General features: G+C 40.5%; 1 protein-coding gene across 4 annotated transcripts in view; it reads left to right on the forward strand.

Moving 5' to 3' along the window:
• The window catches only part of NIM1K (NIM1 serine/threonine protein kinase), a 65,918-nt gene that overhangs the window by 18,943 nt on the left and 31,879 nt on the right, over nucleotides 1–15,096 (forward strand). Inside the window, exon 1 of one of the 4 annotated variants that reach the window (XM_058719038.1) lies at nucleotides 6,426–6,520. The exons of the other annotated variants lie outside the window; for them this stretch is intronic. The gene's annotated coding sequence lies outside the window, so the exon portion shown is untranslated. Of the gene's footprint in view, nucleotides 1–6,425; nucleotides 6,521–15,096 lie in introns of those variants that run through there. 4 annotated transcript variants of the gene reach the window in all.

The raw sequence follows: 15,096 nt of genomic DNA on the forward strand, positions 1-15,096 counted from the left end.
GAGGTAAGTGTATAAATTGGGGGAAGCTTAGCAAGGCCTAATTGTTAGGATTCTAACTGGTGCCCCTTGTCTTCAGAGATAAGGATGCTCCTTTTCTTCAGGTACAGGGAGGGCACCCCTCACCTGAAGATTTTATAGCATGTTTCAGGGGAGAAGGAAGTCAAACGGACTCTCCTGCTTAAAATACTCAATATATGAAGGTGCCGTATTTGGGGTAGCATGCCCTGAATCCTATCAGGGCATATGGAGTGGGGCAAGTGGGAGCAGGGGACATGAGAAATAAGACTAGAAATAAAACCAAAAGCCAGATCGTGAAGAGCTTTCTAGACCATGCAGTGGAGATTGAATTCCACCCAATATTCGTTTTAAATTTTGTTTAAAAGTTTACTTATTTCTTTTGAGAAAGACAGAGTCAGCACGAGTAGGGGAGGGGCAGAGAGCAAGGGAAACAGAGAATCCCAAGCAGGATCCGCACTGCCAGCACAGATCCCAATGTGGGGCTCGAACCCACGAAGCCGTGAGATCATGACCTGAGCCGAAACCAAGAGTTGGATGCTTAATCAACTGAGCCACCCAGGCGCCCCTGTTCCATATTCATTTTAGTGAAGTTCGTTTAAGCAGAGCAGTAATACCTAAATTTTAGAAAGCTCCTGTAGATGGTTTCCTGGAGGATAAAGTGGAGCTGGGAAAGACAGCATGCAGGAAAGGCTGTCAGGAGGCTGTTTCAGTCAGCTAGGTCCAGGGCAGGATTTAGACCATTAGGGGGTAATTGCCCTCATCAGCCTAACATGCAATTTAGAATTTAGGCAAAGATAACCATAAAATGCCTAATAAAGTGCATGTTCTGATTTTTGTTATGATGATTATTGAGATGCCTTGAAAAAGATTAAATTTCAAAATATTTTAAGACTTTTATTGGCTCGTCCCTGCATGTGCCTCTCCATCTGCTGTGGGATCCAGTCGTGCAGGAGTCAGGCCGATGGGTGAAAGGACTGGGGTGGTATTGAAGTGGGGGGGCTTACAGGACTAGGTGAAGGGAAGAGAGAAACCTTCGATGGCGCTTAGATTCTGACCGGGCCCACAGGGTACTGGCCAAGCTCTGCCTTTGGAGTGCTACTGCCCCTCTGAGGCAGGCACACCTCTCCCATCTGTTCCCCCTGCAGAGTCCCTCGATGTTTTGCACTTCGTCCAGGCTCCAAAGAGTGTTTTAAAATGCCCTCCTCTGGGGACCCTCACAGACTTTGAAATCCTCAAGACCAGATTCAGCCTCCGACACGACCACCATTTCAGCACAGCTGTCATGAGGCTGCTGACTCAGGTTGGCTCAGGAGAGGAGGGCTCAGCAGGGCCTCCCAATCCTCTCACCCATCGCTTGTCCCCCCCTGGCACGTGCTCCTCCATGCAGAGGTAACCTGGTCCCCTTACTCACTCTGGGACTCCTGCTCAGTGGCACAAAAGAGAAGATGCCGCCTGACAGAGACTCTTCTTTCTCCCAGCGTCATGCACCACCCACTCCCAGCCCCCAACTCTGTCTGGGAACAAAGCCCCAGGCAACAGCTAAATATATCTCTGGGATTGTTCCTGAATATTCCAAAGCATCAGGGACTGAGAAGAGAATTTTCCCCATGATCCTGGGCCCAGGGCTCATTGCACTGTTTTCTTCAGGATTCCCAAAGCCTCAGCTTCAAGAGAAACAAACAAGAAAATATTTACAGATGCCTTCTGGAATAGAGGCTTAGCTCCCTCTCCATGGTCTTCCAGGCCCAGTGCAGGATACTGGCTCCCTAAGTGTCATGTATGTTCATCACCAATATTTGAGTGTCTACTTCTGTTTGGGAATCTATTCTGTATAAGCAATGTCACCATTTCAACCACTTGATTTAATGTGGTGTCAGGTTTCATTTCTTTCTAAGCCATCTTATTTCTGAATTGCAAACTTTTAAAAATCGCGACTTTGGAGTATTGGACTAGACCATCTCAGTCCGGGGTGGGGGGAGTGGTTTACCATATCGGGGAGGAGTCACTTTTACATCCATGGTCATCAGAGACAGGCCACAACCTCCAGATATTGGTGGAGATAAATGTATATTTTTAGCCCGTAAGCCAAGAAAATCTCTGTGGTGATCATTGTAAAAACGGCACACGCAGAAGTATACAGAGTAAAATATGATAGAGCTCCTCGGATTCTCCACCTTCAGCCCAATTTCATTTCACTGTCAACGGTTGGGAACTCGTGGGTCCAGAACTTTTCCTGCACTTGGCAGATATCTTTCCTTATGTATGACTAGATCCCTGCTTCAGTGAATAGTGACTATTTTCATGAAACTCTCAGAAATGTGCCCATTTCGTGGACCTTATGGCTGTTCGCCTATACACGCCTTATCTTTACAATTATAAATAATTCATAAAATTATTCCAACTAAGGTAGTACAGGGCTGGGAGAGCAAAGTGTGGGCTGAGAATCACAGTAGAAACCTTGATGCACCTACCGAATCGTTTCGTGTTCAATCGGTGATCTTCTTGCCATTTGATGCACTGAAATAATATCTAGTCTCCAGAGCTCAAACTCTGCTTCTGAACTGCTCTGTGAGATGAGAGATCCTCATTATCTACTTTAACACCACTCCTTGGGGAAATTTTTTCATCCAGAAATACCGGGTCAATTAGCAAGCACTATGGAACAGTATGTAATTCTCAGAACTGGCTTCCAAAGCCTCCTGGCTCCCTGGTGGGCAGCACTTAACCTGCCTCTTCAGCATTGTGTAATCACTCCCTCAATCAGCCCCCAAACGGTGCCGCTCTAGGGAACAAAGTGTCTCTAATTACACTTGCCTTTCTCTTCCTCAATCACGAAGGTCCTCTGTGCAGAAGCCTGTGCCAAGCAGTTCTTGGAGCAGGAGAGACACAGTCAGACGTGGGAAGGCCCTGACTCTCCTTTTTTTTTAATATTTAAATTTTTAATTATTTTTAATTTATTATTTTTTTTTAATTTACATTCAAGTTAGTCCGCATATAGTGCAACAATGATTTCAGGAGTAGATTCCTTAGTGCCCCTTATTCATTTAGCCCATCCCCCCTCCCACAACCCCTCCAGTAACCTTTAGTTTGTTCTCCATATTTATGAGTCTCTTGTATTTTGTCCCCCTCCCTGTTTTTATATCATTTTTGCTTCCCTTCCCTTGTGTTCACCTGTTTTGTATCTTAAAGTCCTCATATGAGTGAAGTCATATGATTTTTGTCTTTCTCTGACTGACTAATTTCGCTTAGCATAATACCCTCCGGTTCCATCCACATAGTTGCAAATGGCAAGATTTCATTCTTTTTGATTGCTGAGTAATCCTCCATTGTGTATATATACCACATCTTCTTTATCCATTCCTCCATCGATGGACATTTAGGCTCTTTCCATACTTTGGCTATTGTTGATAGTGCTGCTATGAACATTGGGGTGCATGTGCCCCTTTGAAACAGCACACCTGTGTCCCTTGGATAAATACCTAGTAGCACAATTGCTGGGTCATAGGGTAATTCTATTTTTAATTTTTTGAGGAACCTCCATACTGTTTTTCAGAGCAGTTTATTTCGCTTTTCCAAGCCAGGTAGGCCTGTGTGATTTTTGACTCCACAACTCGTGTTCATTAATGGATTTACATCATTATATACCAGGCTCCCTTCAGATGAAAGGCCAGTGGGGTTTTGATGTATTTTCTCTTCATGTAAAGTCCAGAATGACTGCATGATTTATGAATTTCCTGCCCCCCTAGAAGCTTTTCTGTTTCCCATCAAGATGAATACTTAACTTGTTTTTTAAAAAGCAACTTAATCTTTGATCCCGGTATACTTCTAGGTATAAATGGATAAAGAAATGTAAATGCCCTTTGTTACCATTTTCTTTCCTGAGAGCATTTAAAAATGTAGAGATGCTATATTTTACATGCACTAAAGTGCTCTTTTATGAAGACCTTAGGAATGGTTCTCTGTGAGGTGAGTTGAGGGGGTGTCCTTTATGGAAACCAGGCAGGGAGTTGATCCCTATGTCTTCTCCTGGCTGTCCAAGCCAGGAGTCAACTTGGAGCTCATAGGAGCCAGCCTCCTGTGAATTTTGAATTGTTCCTCGTAACAACAAATGAAAAGCTGCAGCAGCTGAGAGCAGATTTAGTGGCTACAGAGATCAAAGAATTGCTTTTATCCTCTGGTATGCAAGATTTGAGTTTAAATGTGAATGATGTCTTGTAATCAACGCATTTGATACCTGTGAGTAATGCGGTAAAGAAAAGTATCAGAGGTTGGGTAGAAAGATAAGGAAACATTTGCTTAATTAAAGAGGGCTTTTGGGGGAAGGTGAGCAAGGACAAAGTATTTTGGAGACCATGGACAAGTCATATAACCTCTCTGGGCCTTTGTCCTCTCATCTCTGAAATGAAGAGGTGGGAGAGAGGAGCATGGAGATGTCTTCCATTTCTAACATTCCAGGATTGCATAATTCTTTACTCTATGCATTTAGACAGTCTGGGCAAAGACCTGTAGGCAAGAAAGGGGAGATAGCTATTAAGAATGTGAACAGGAATGGAAGTTACAGGTAGAGATATAAATGGCCGGAAAGAGAACATGAATCGTCTGGGAGCAGAAGGATATTTAATCCCAAACATGGTCGAGGTAGTTACGGAAAAAGATTTGGAGGCAGCTGGCTGGGTAGTCTGCATTAAGTGAATATTTTCTAGTGTAACATTTTAATTCCTCTCATTATTTTAAGTGTATTTTGGTAGCTTCATTGAGATATATTTTAAATATACAATTTACTCATTTAAAGTATACGATTCAATGGCTTTTCATACATTCACAGAGTTGTGCATCCATCACCACGATCAATCTTAAAAAGAAACACTGCTCTGCCTAACAGCATTCCCAACCCCTCCCCGAAACCCCAGTCAACTACTAATCTGCTTTCTCTTTTTAAAGATTTGCCTATTTTGAACAGTTTACGTACATCGTATCATACAATATGTGGTCCTTTGTGACTGGTTTCTTTCACTTAGCACCATGTCTTCAAGGTTTGTCTATGTCACAGCATAATGTCAGTACTTCAATTCTTTTTATTGATGGCATAATAATATTCTATCACCTGGATATACCACATTTTATTGATCCCTTCATCAGTTGATGGATATTTGGGTGTTTCTACTTTTTAGCTATTATGAATTATGTTGCTAGGAACACTTGTATAAAAGTTTGTGTGTCGACATATGTTTTCATTTGTTACAGGTATATACCGAGGAGTGAAATTGCTGATAACTATATTCAGCTGTTTTTAAAAACTGACCAATTGTTTTTCAAAGGGCTGAACCATTTTACATTCCCCTCAGCAGGATACAAGGGTTCTGGTTTCTCCACATCCTTGCTAACACTTGTTAGTATGTCTTTTTGATTCTAGCCATCCTAGTGGGTGTGAAGAGGTCTTACTATGATTTTGCATTCCCTGGTGACTAATGACGTTGAGCATCTTTTCATATGTTTATTGACCATTTATGTATCTTCTTAGATAAATGTCTATTCAGGTCCTTTGCAGGTTTTTAATTGGATTATTTATCTTTTTATTATTGCGTTCTATTTCTAGATTCTAGATACAAGTCCCTTACCAGATACATGATTTGCAAAAAAATTTTTTTCCTCCATTCTGCAGCTTGTACTTCACTTTCTCGATGGCATCCTTTGAAGCATTACAGTTTTTAATCAATGAGACCAGTTTCTATTTTTGTTTTTGTTGCTTGTACTTTTGTCACAGGCTGACAAATGATTGCCTAACCCACAGTTGTGAAGATTTATGCCTATGCTTTCTTCTAAGAGCTTTATAGTGTTAGCTCTTAATTTGGGTCTTTGATGCATTTTGAGACAACTTTTGTTTACGGCGTGAGGTAGAGGTCTAACTTCATTCTTCTACATATAGATAGCCTTTTAATGATTTTTAACTATATATTTCTAGTTATTTTCTGAAAGGTTACTCTAGGGCTTAAAATATATTTTTAACTTATCAGAACCTAGTTTAAATTTATACTAACATAATTGCAGTGAGGTCTAGAAATTGTACTCCTTTATAGCTCCATTCCCATCCCCCCTTTGTTTTGCTATTATTGTTATAATTGTTACATCTGTATGTGTTAAAAATGCAACATACTGTTGTAATTGTTACTTTATGTAATTTTATGTTCTTTAAGGAAACTGAAAGAATGAGGGATAGTCTTGAATGAATAGATAGTCTTGGAGGTTTTTATGAACCCCTTTAGTACAGAAATGCTTTCCACGTTGCTCATTATCATATCCCCTACACCTAGAACAGTCTTTATCACATAGTAGGTGCTCACCTAATACATAAATGAATGAATAATGATCTCCATGCAGGTAGTAAGTGGAGAGAGAGAGAGAGCATCCCCAAAAGACGTGGAGATGAATAATGAAGAGATTAAGAGAATAAGAGTACATGATTGTGGAGCTGTTGTGGGAGAGGTAGTGATCACAGTAAAAAGTAAGACAATGTCTTTCTCATTCAATGTCTTATGTGTCTGATGTGTCTGATGTCGGGCACAGTTGACATTTGGGAGAGGCTCAGTAAATGTTGAATGAATAAGTGAAGCATCCTATGGCTGGTGCAGATCTTGGGGCATGAGGCAAGAGAGTTTCAGTCTTAGAAGTCCCTGTGCTCCCCAAATGGACAATCTCTGCTTCTTCTCAGTGACCCTGGTGCTTCTTCTGGGCTGACAGACCCCCCTGGATTGTCAGCTGCCTTTGTGTGTTCTCAGCAGGATGTCCGATCACTGAAAGATGAGAAGTACAAGCCTGTTGGTTAGGACTTAGCAGAGGGAAGACAGGATAAATTTATCATTAACCAAGTTGGTAGGGTGGAGGGTGGGCAATAAGAAGAGGAAGAAGGAAACTATTGGTAATAGACAGTGAGGTAACTAAGAGGAAGCCTATGATAATTCTAGACTTAATTAACTCATTCATTCACCCACAACACCTATTGAAAGCCTGCTTTGTACTAGACTAGAGATGGATATAACAACGTATTCAACTTTCCTTATGCCAAATGTTAAACCCTAAACAAAAAAATGTACTTCACTGTTGTAAGAACATTCTGGAAATAAATATATAGCCCTTTATAGTGGTTAAGATGCCCAAGACTGAAGCCTCACTGACTGGGTTTGAATCCCAGATGGGTAGAGTTGCCTGATGACCTCCCTATGCTGATTAAACCTCCCTTTTCTGTCAAGTAGAGATATTAATACTTACCTCCCAGACTTCTAGATTAAATCGTTAGTACACATAAAGCACATAAGATATTGCCTACCATGTAATATGTAATATATAAGAGCTAGCTATTATTATTGCTGTAACAATTATTATTAAACAAAGACCACAATAGTTAATTGAGATCATCTAGTAAATTTCAATGCAATTTTAAAGTTCCCATTATCCATAGTACCTAGCTACCTACCTAGAAATTTTCTTAGTAGCAGCCATTTATGTATATATGAATTGATTTTGAAGCTTGAGCTGTTAAGAAGAAACAACCCTCTTCTTATGTGTGCTTGTTTCATTTTGTTAAATGATTACTATGGCAAAGAGCTGTTTTCTACCTTTAAAAACCAACTCCATTCCAGAGGTTACCAGAACAGAGAGGAGCCCTCATAATTCAGAGGGCTGGAAAGCAGTTGATTTATTTTCAAATTAGGTTAATATGAATGGATTGCTGTCTGAGATTTCAAAGCTGTGGCAGATCAATTGGCTCAGGAATCAAAGACACCAAAGGTGATGCTGTTAATGTAAATGTATGAGTCATTCAAAATACTAATTAAAGACTGTAGTTGGTTTTATCATGTAAAAGAGCAGCATCATGAAACATTCTTTTTTTAAAGTTTATGTATTTATTTTAAGAGAGAGAAGGAGAGAGAGAGAGAGAGAGAGAGAGAGAGAGCTACCAAGAGCCAGGGAGGGGGCAGAGAGAGAGGGAGAGAGAATCCCAAGTAAGTTCCATGCTCTTAGCGCAGAGCCTAACATGGGGCTCGAACTCACGAACTGTGAGACCATGACCTGAGCTGAAACCAAGAGTCAGATGTTTACCCGACTGAGCCACCCAGGTGCCCCTGAAGGATTCTTTTTGAGACTTACAAAAGATATTTAGATTAGAAAGATACAGTAGAAAGGTTGAATGTTATTTCCATTACTGGATGTAAGAACCTCTTCCCTCTGCCCATCAAAGTGCTCCATAACCCACTATTGCTTGGACCCCTAAAGTACAAATTGGGAGTACAAGTACGATTTGTCTTACTGCAGGGCCACCGGGGTGGCTCAGTCGGCCAAGTGTCCAACTCTTGATCTCAACTCAGGTCATGATCTCGCAGTTCATGAGTTCAAGCCCTGCATTGGCTCTGCACTGATGGTGCGGAAACTGCTTGGGATTCCATCTCTCCTTCTCTCTGCCCCTCACCTGCTTGTGCTCTCTCTCTCTCTCACTCTCTCCAAAAATAAATAAACTTGAAAAAAAAAAAAGATTTGTCTTACTGTAGAACTGCAGGTTCCTTCTGGCCAATTTTTTTTTTTTTTTTTTTTTTTTTTTTTAGTAGAAGCATGGAACTTACTTCAAACATTGAACATTAGCACCTGACATTCTTTTCTCAGCAACAGATTGCCTATGTTAGACCATGCGTATGCAGTGACTCTCCGGGACTTAGGGTCCTGAATAACGCATCGTATGGAGAGGACGTTGATGGCACATAATAGGTGTTTAATACGTGTTTGTTGAATGAATGATGGTGGTGAGGGCGAACTGAAAATAAATTGATCATAAATAGGAGTCTCATCTGATAATTTTACCCTAGATTATGATCCCAAACAAGTCATTTAACTAGATCATTCCATGCCTCAGTTTCCATGTCTTTTTTTTTTTTTTAACATTTATTTTTCAGACAGAGAGAGACAGAGCATGAAGCAGGGAGGGTCAGAGAGAGAGGGAGACACAGAATCTGAGACAGGCTCCAGGCTCTGAGCTGTCAGCACAGAGCCCGACGTGGGGCTCGAACTCACGGACTGCGAGATCATGACCTGAGCCAAAGTCGGACGCTTAACCGACTGAGCCACCCAGGGTCCCCTCAGTTTCCATGTCTTTAAAAGAGAGTCCTGATGAATAATATATTGTGGTTTAAATTAAATTCTGGGTTAAAATATTGATTAAAAAGTTGGTGCTTTTCGGAATAAAATAGAACTATATAATAACACTGAAGACTCCCCCTGCCCAGCTCACCTGTTTAGAGTAGGGAGCAGGGAAGCAATTTAAACACCAGCTTGTATAGTTCCTCAACCCAGTCTTACACTGGTCATCAGAATGAACACTCACTTTCATTTGGCCTGAGGTTCCTTCCAGAGAGTGATGCGAATAGGTAAAACAAATAATACAACCGATATGCAACTACGTGATTATTTTTATCCTCAGTGACTACCCAAATAAGAGGAAGAAGAAAACAAAGTAAGAGGAAGGAATGCCACATATAAGTAGGATGATCATATTATATATGGAAACAAGGACACTTTTGAGAGTGAAAAAGCAGCTACTGTTAATTGCATCAGGACATGTTTAGACAGTCTTATGCAAACCAGAATGTATGTTTAGCCTCGGTCTATGCCATGCCCAGAAGCAGTTTCTTAAGCATATAGGATCAATTTAACCCTTTTTACCCAATGAAATTTTTTTCCTTCCTGACCCCTTGTTTTGTTGATAAAACTCCTCCCACTTCCTCTAGGTAGAACATTGGTAGCTTCACCATCATTTGCTAGTTTCAGTGTCTCTAGTTCTCATTATAACATCATTGGCATTACTGAGGCAATGAGGAAGGAGGTATATGCGTCCTGCTCCATTTGGTGAAATTCCACCTGTATTTTTAGCTAATTTACTCATGTGAATGTTCTGCAGTTACCGACTCCTTATTTTGTGTGATTCACTACAGGTCCTTGTAACCTGTAGACAAGCTCTTGAGTTTGCTGGCTTGACACATTTTATCTCAACTGATAAATAGCCTTGATAACTTTTCTTTCCCTCCAGTAGGATAGATTTTCCCTCTAACCGGCACTGCCCACTCAACAGTCAGAGTGTTGACATCTCTTGCACCTGTCAGGATAGCTGTATGTTGTGACAAGAAGGAGGCAGGTCTTTTATACATTTGTTCAACAAATACTTAATTGAGCATGTATTGTGTGCCAGATGCTGTTTAGAGCCCTAGATTTTTAGTGTAGTCTGTGATTTCTCTATTGGTTTTCTTAATGGTATCTTTTGATAGCCCAGAAAAATTTAAGTCTGATGATGTCGAACTAAGCAAATTTTTTCTTTTCTATGGTTTGTGCTTTTTGTATCTAGTCCAAAAAGCTTGCCCTACTTCAGCATCATGGATTTATTATCCTGTGTATGCTTCCGGAAACTTTTTGGTCCTAGGTTTTAAGTCAATGATCCGTCTCAAATTCATTTTTGTGTATGGTATAGGATAAAAGTCAAGGTTCAACTTTTATTTACACAGACATCTAGTTGATTCAGCACCATTTGTTAAAAAAAGACTTCCTTCTCCCCATTAAATTGGCTTGGTGCCTTGGTGGAAAAACAACTGACCATGTATGTGTAGGTCAATTTCTGGACTCTTTATTGTGATCTTTTGGTCTATCCTTATACACCATCTTGATTACTGTAGCTCTTATGAATATAGTTTAAATAAGTCAAACGCAATTACTACCCTTAATGGGTTTACAATCTGATGAGATGAAAAGTCTGATGTAGAAGTCATAATAGTACAAAAAGATGGAGAAAATCACAGTACTAGCCACAGATGTTGGAAGTACAAACGAGAACTCCACCAGGTTTAAGGTGGGCAGATGGGGAAGATTCCTGAAAGAGGTAATACTTAAAGTGATCCTTAAAGGGTAAGGAGGAGTTTGCAGAAGGTAGGAGCAGGCCTGATACCCTCAAGGAAGAGCGAGAAGGCCAGTGTGGCTGGAGTGGAGTAGGTGAAAGGGAGACTGGAGATGATGCCGGAAGGAGAATCACCTTGGGCAGAGCTTTGAAGGCCATTTTAAGGGTCTTGGCTTTTATTCTGAGGAAGAAAGGAAGCCGCCAAAAGGGTTTGAATGGAGAAGTGATTGGACATCCTTTATTTATTTACTTGTAAGTTGATTTATTTTGAGAAAGAGAGAGAGAGCATGTGCATGCCAGTGGGGAGCAAGGTAGAGAGAGAGGGAGAGAGAATCCCAAGCAGGCTCTGAGCTGTCAGCACAGAGCGCAACATGGGGCGGCTCAATCTCATGAACCATGAGATCACGACTTGAGATGAGATCAAGAGTCAGACGTTTAACTGACTGAGCCACCCAGGCGTCCCTGCTCTGACATCTTTTAGAAGCATCTTCCCAGATGTTGTGTTCAAGACAGACCATGTTGGGGGTCGGCAGGGGGCAGGTAAAGACAGAAGCTCTGAAACCAGCTGTGAAGACCACAACCGTAATCCAATTAAACCTGGCTGTGGCTTGGACTCTGGTAATAATGTGATTAAATCAAATAATGTGATTGAATCAAATACTGTGATTTGGGTAATAATGGGATAAAATGATCCCGTTCTGAATATATTTTGAAGGTAGAGCCAAGAGGATTTGCTGACAAACTGAACACAAGACATAAGGTAAAAAGAAGAATCAAGGGTTTTGGCTTCAGCTATAAAGATGTGTTGCAATTTACCAAGATGTGAAAGAAGCACATTTGGAGAAGAAAATCAGAAGCTTGATTTTTCTACTTTAGAGTAAATATGAGCGATTGCTACCCAAAGTACAAGCAATTTCCTCTACAGAGGATGTAGTTGGAGGATGCAGTAGAGATAGTCATCTTGTGAGTCAAGCCCCATATGGGGAATGGGAGAGGGTGGACGTGATGCCCTGCACATGGACCCTGCTCTCAAGGAGAGTTTGTGGGAAGGCTTGACTCCCACGAGATGGAAAAATCATGAAGTCAAGGACCAGATTATGAGATGCAGGTCTCAAGTGCTCCAGGATAGTAGTGGGGCCGTATGAAGTGGTCAAAAATGCTTCTAGAAGGAAATAAGAAAGGAACCATCTTCATAGGATGGGAAAGACTTAGAGGAAAAAGGGCATAATTGTGGGAATAATCAGGAGCCGCTCAGGACACAGATGTTCTTGGCCTGGCTGGAAGAATTGTTGGAAGGATTTTTTTAATGGGTTAAAAAATTGGTTTTTGGCACATAGTAGGCATTTGATAAAGACCAGCCAATACCACTTATTATATTGGGGGAAGAGATGGAGATAACTACTGTGTCCTGAGTCCACCCCCACCACCATATCAACACCTGCACCTGCTCCTTTAATGCTTTTTGCCCTTTCTCTTTCCTGGCTCGTCTTCTATTACTTCTATTGGAAAATACTCAAACTGGGTTTTCTAAATTGTTTGTGAGGGGGAAGGAGTTGGACTAAAATATATTCAGCATCATCGTGTAGGCTTATGGGTTTTTAATAATCTCATTCAGGTGAATGTTACAAAGGTCCAGAAGGGGGCAATGTGACACTTGGACTTCAGGAGGGCTTTTTTCCTATGTTAAAATCAAGAATCTCACGTCAGGGAATGATTCTGTAGACATCATGGGGTCCATCACTCTCACTTGCCAGTAGAGAAACTGAAGCCCAGAGAGGGGAAGGGACTTGCTTAAGGTCACACAGGCATTTAGTGGGAAGGTCTAGACCCTAATCTCTTTCTAACCCTAAGTCTTTTTCCTTATAGCCTCTATACAGCTGTGAAGCAAAACAAATTTTATCAAGTTAAATACAAACAAAACTTCAAACCAATGAAATTTAGATTAACAATATTACTTGAAAAGTATAGATGGTATTGTTTTGTTGAAATTAACTTGTTACTCATAAGTAAATTAAGTAAATGTGGTGCTTTTAAAAACAGCAACATAGTTATTCATATAACCTTAGTTTCTTTCATATGACCAGTCCTCAATAAATATTTGTCAATTTTCTGTGTATGAAAGTATAAATAATTTGGAATATTTTGGGATATCAGAAAACCAGTATCTGACGTCTGCACTTCTTATTCTCTCCTTGACCCAGGTACTTTCTATCTATAGATATGTACATTTCTAATTTTTAAAGTAATTATACATGTTCTAAAACATGCAAACAATACAGAAACCTAGGAAGTAAGAAATGAAACAAGTTCATTTTGTAAACATTATAAACATTATATAACATTAGGTTGTGTAAACATTAAGTTGCTTTAACAAAGGTCAAAACAACGGAGACTTAAAGAAGGTAGAATCTTAATTCTCTCACAACCAAATCTACTAGTAAGCAATCCAGGGCTGATATGGTGGCCGCGTAGTGTTGCGGGCCCAGGTTCCTCCTGTCTTGTGGCTCTGCCATTGTCAATTCATGGCTTCCATCTTGGTCTAAGATGGCTATTTCCATTTACACTGTCATATCCATATTCCAACCTACAAGAAGAAGGGAAAAATGAAGAGGAGAATGACATGTTTCTTTCCTTTTAAAGGCACAACCTGGGGGCGCTTGAGTGGCTCAGTCAGTTAAATGTTCAACTCTTGATTATGGTCGTGAGTGTTGGGCTCCATGCCAAGCCTACTTGGGATTCTCTCCCTCCCTCGCTCTCAGCCCCTCCCCTGCTTGCACTCTCTCAATAAATAGAGACGAAAGAAAGAAAGAAAGAAAGAAAGAAAGAAAGAAAGAAAGAAAGAGAGAGAGAGAGAGAGAAGGAAAGATGATAGATAGATAGAAACTTAAAGGCACAACCTGGCATTGCATTTATCACTTTTGCTCACAGCTCATGATCAGAACTCAGACACGTGGCCAAGACAAACTAGAAGGGAGACTGGGAAATATATCAGTTGGATAGCAGTGTTCCCAGACAAAACTTTGTCATAGAATAGTGTTTTTCAAAGCTGGCTATGCAATAGAATCACCTGAGAAACTTAAAAACAGACAAAAAACCATGCCCTCTCTCAAGATCAATGAAATCAGCATCTTTGGGAGCAGGGCTTGGGATTACCCATTTAAAAAAAGCTCTATAGTGACTTTGATGTGGGTCAGAGCTAAGAATCAGTGCCATAACAAAGAACCAATAGAGATGGGACAACTCACAGCCTCTACCATACCCTCCCTTCACTACTCTGCCCTTTCGGGTTATCATCCACTAGTTCAGTCCAGATCTTTTACTGTGAATATGAAATACTTTTTCTGTGGACACATACATACATACATACATATGTGCATGTCTAAACACCCAACAGTGACTTTAGAATTTCTATATGTATGGGTCTTAGGGTAGTAATATTACTGGAAAAGATGTGAGCCTCTGTGTTAGTCTGCATGGCACTTTATATTAATTTAAGAAAATATGAATATCAAAGAATGGAGACATCTGATGGAGAATTTTGGGTGTTGGATGAGCTAACGCCTACCTGAGCCAGCTTTCGGGTCGGTCTCCACAAGCATCATGTACTAAATCATTTATCTTTTGCCAGCGGTTTGGAATGCCATGTCAATTACATAGGAAATTTCCATGTCTATGAGATTTTTGTTTTTTTAATTCTCTATTCTGTTAGTGCAGATTGCTATTGTACACCATCCCAGGTCATTTTTTTTTTAAGTTTTTAAAGTGTATTTATTTTGAGAGAGAGAGAGAGCAGGATTCGAGAAGGGGCGATAGAAGTGGAGACAGAGAATTCCAAGCAGGCTCCATGCTCTCAGTGCAGAGCCCAACACGGGGCTCAAACTCTCAAACCGTGAGATCATGACCTGAGCCGAAATCAAAAATCTGACACTTAACCGACTGAGCCACCCAAGCACCCCCGGTTCACTTTTTTATATTCAATAACTTCTCTCCTGTTTACTGTCATCACTACCCCTCATTTACTTCCACTACTGGGTATATTTATGAATATTTAAGAATTTATTTATTTATTAAATATTTAAGAATTTATTTAAGAATTCTTGGATTTGTTGTTTATACTGTGTGAAGGGATCACTTATGAGGTATGGGAGGCT

Source organism: Neofelis nebulosa, chromosome 1 (assembly GCF_028018385.1).
Source record: "Neofelis nebulosa isolate mNeoNeb1 chromosome 1, mNeoNeb1.pri, whole genome shotgun sequence".
NCBI classification, from domain to species: domain Eukaryota; kingdom Metazoa; phylum Chordata; class Mammalia; order Carnivora; family Felidae; genus Neofelis; species Neofelis nebulosa.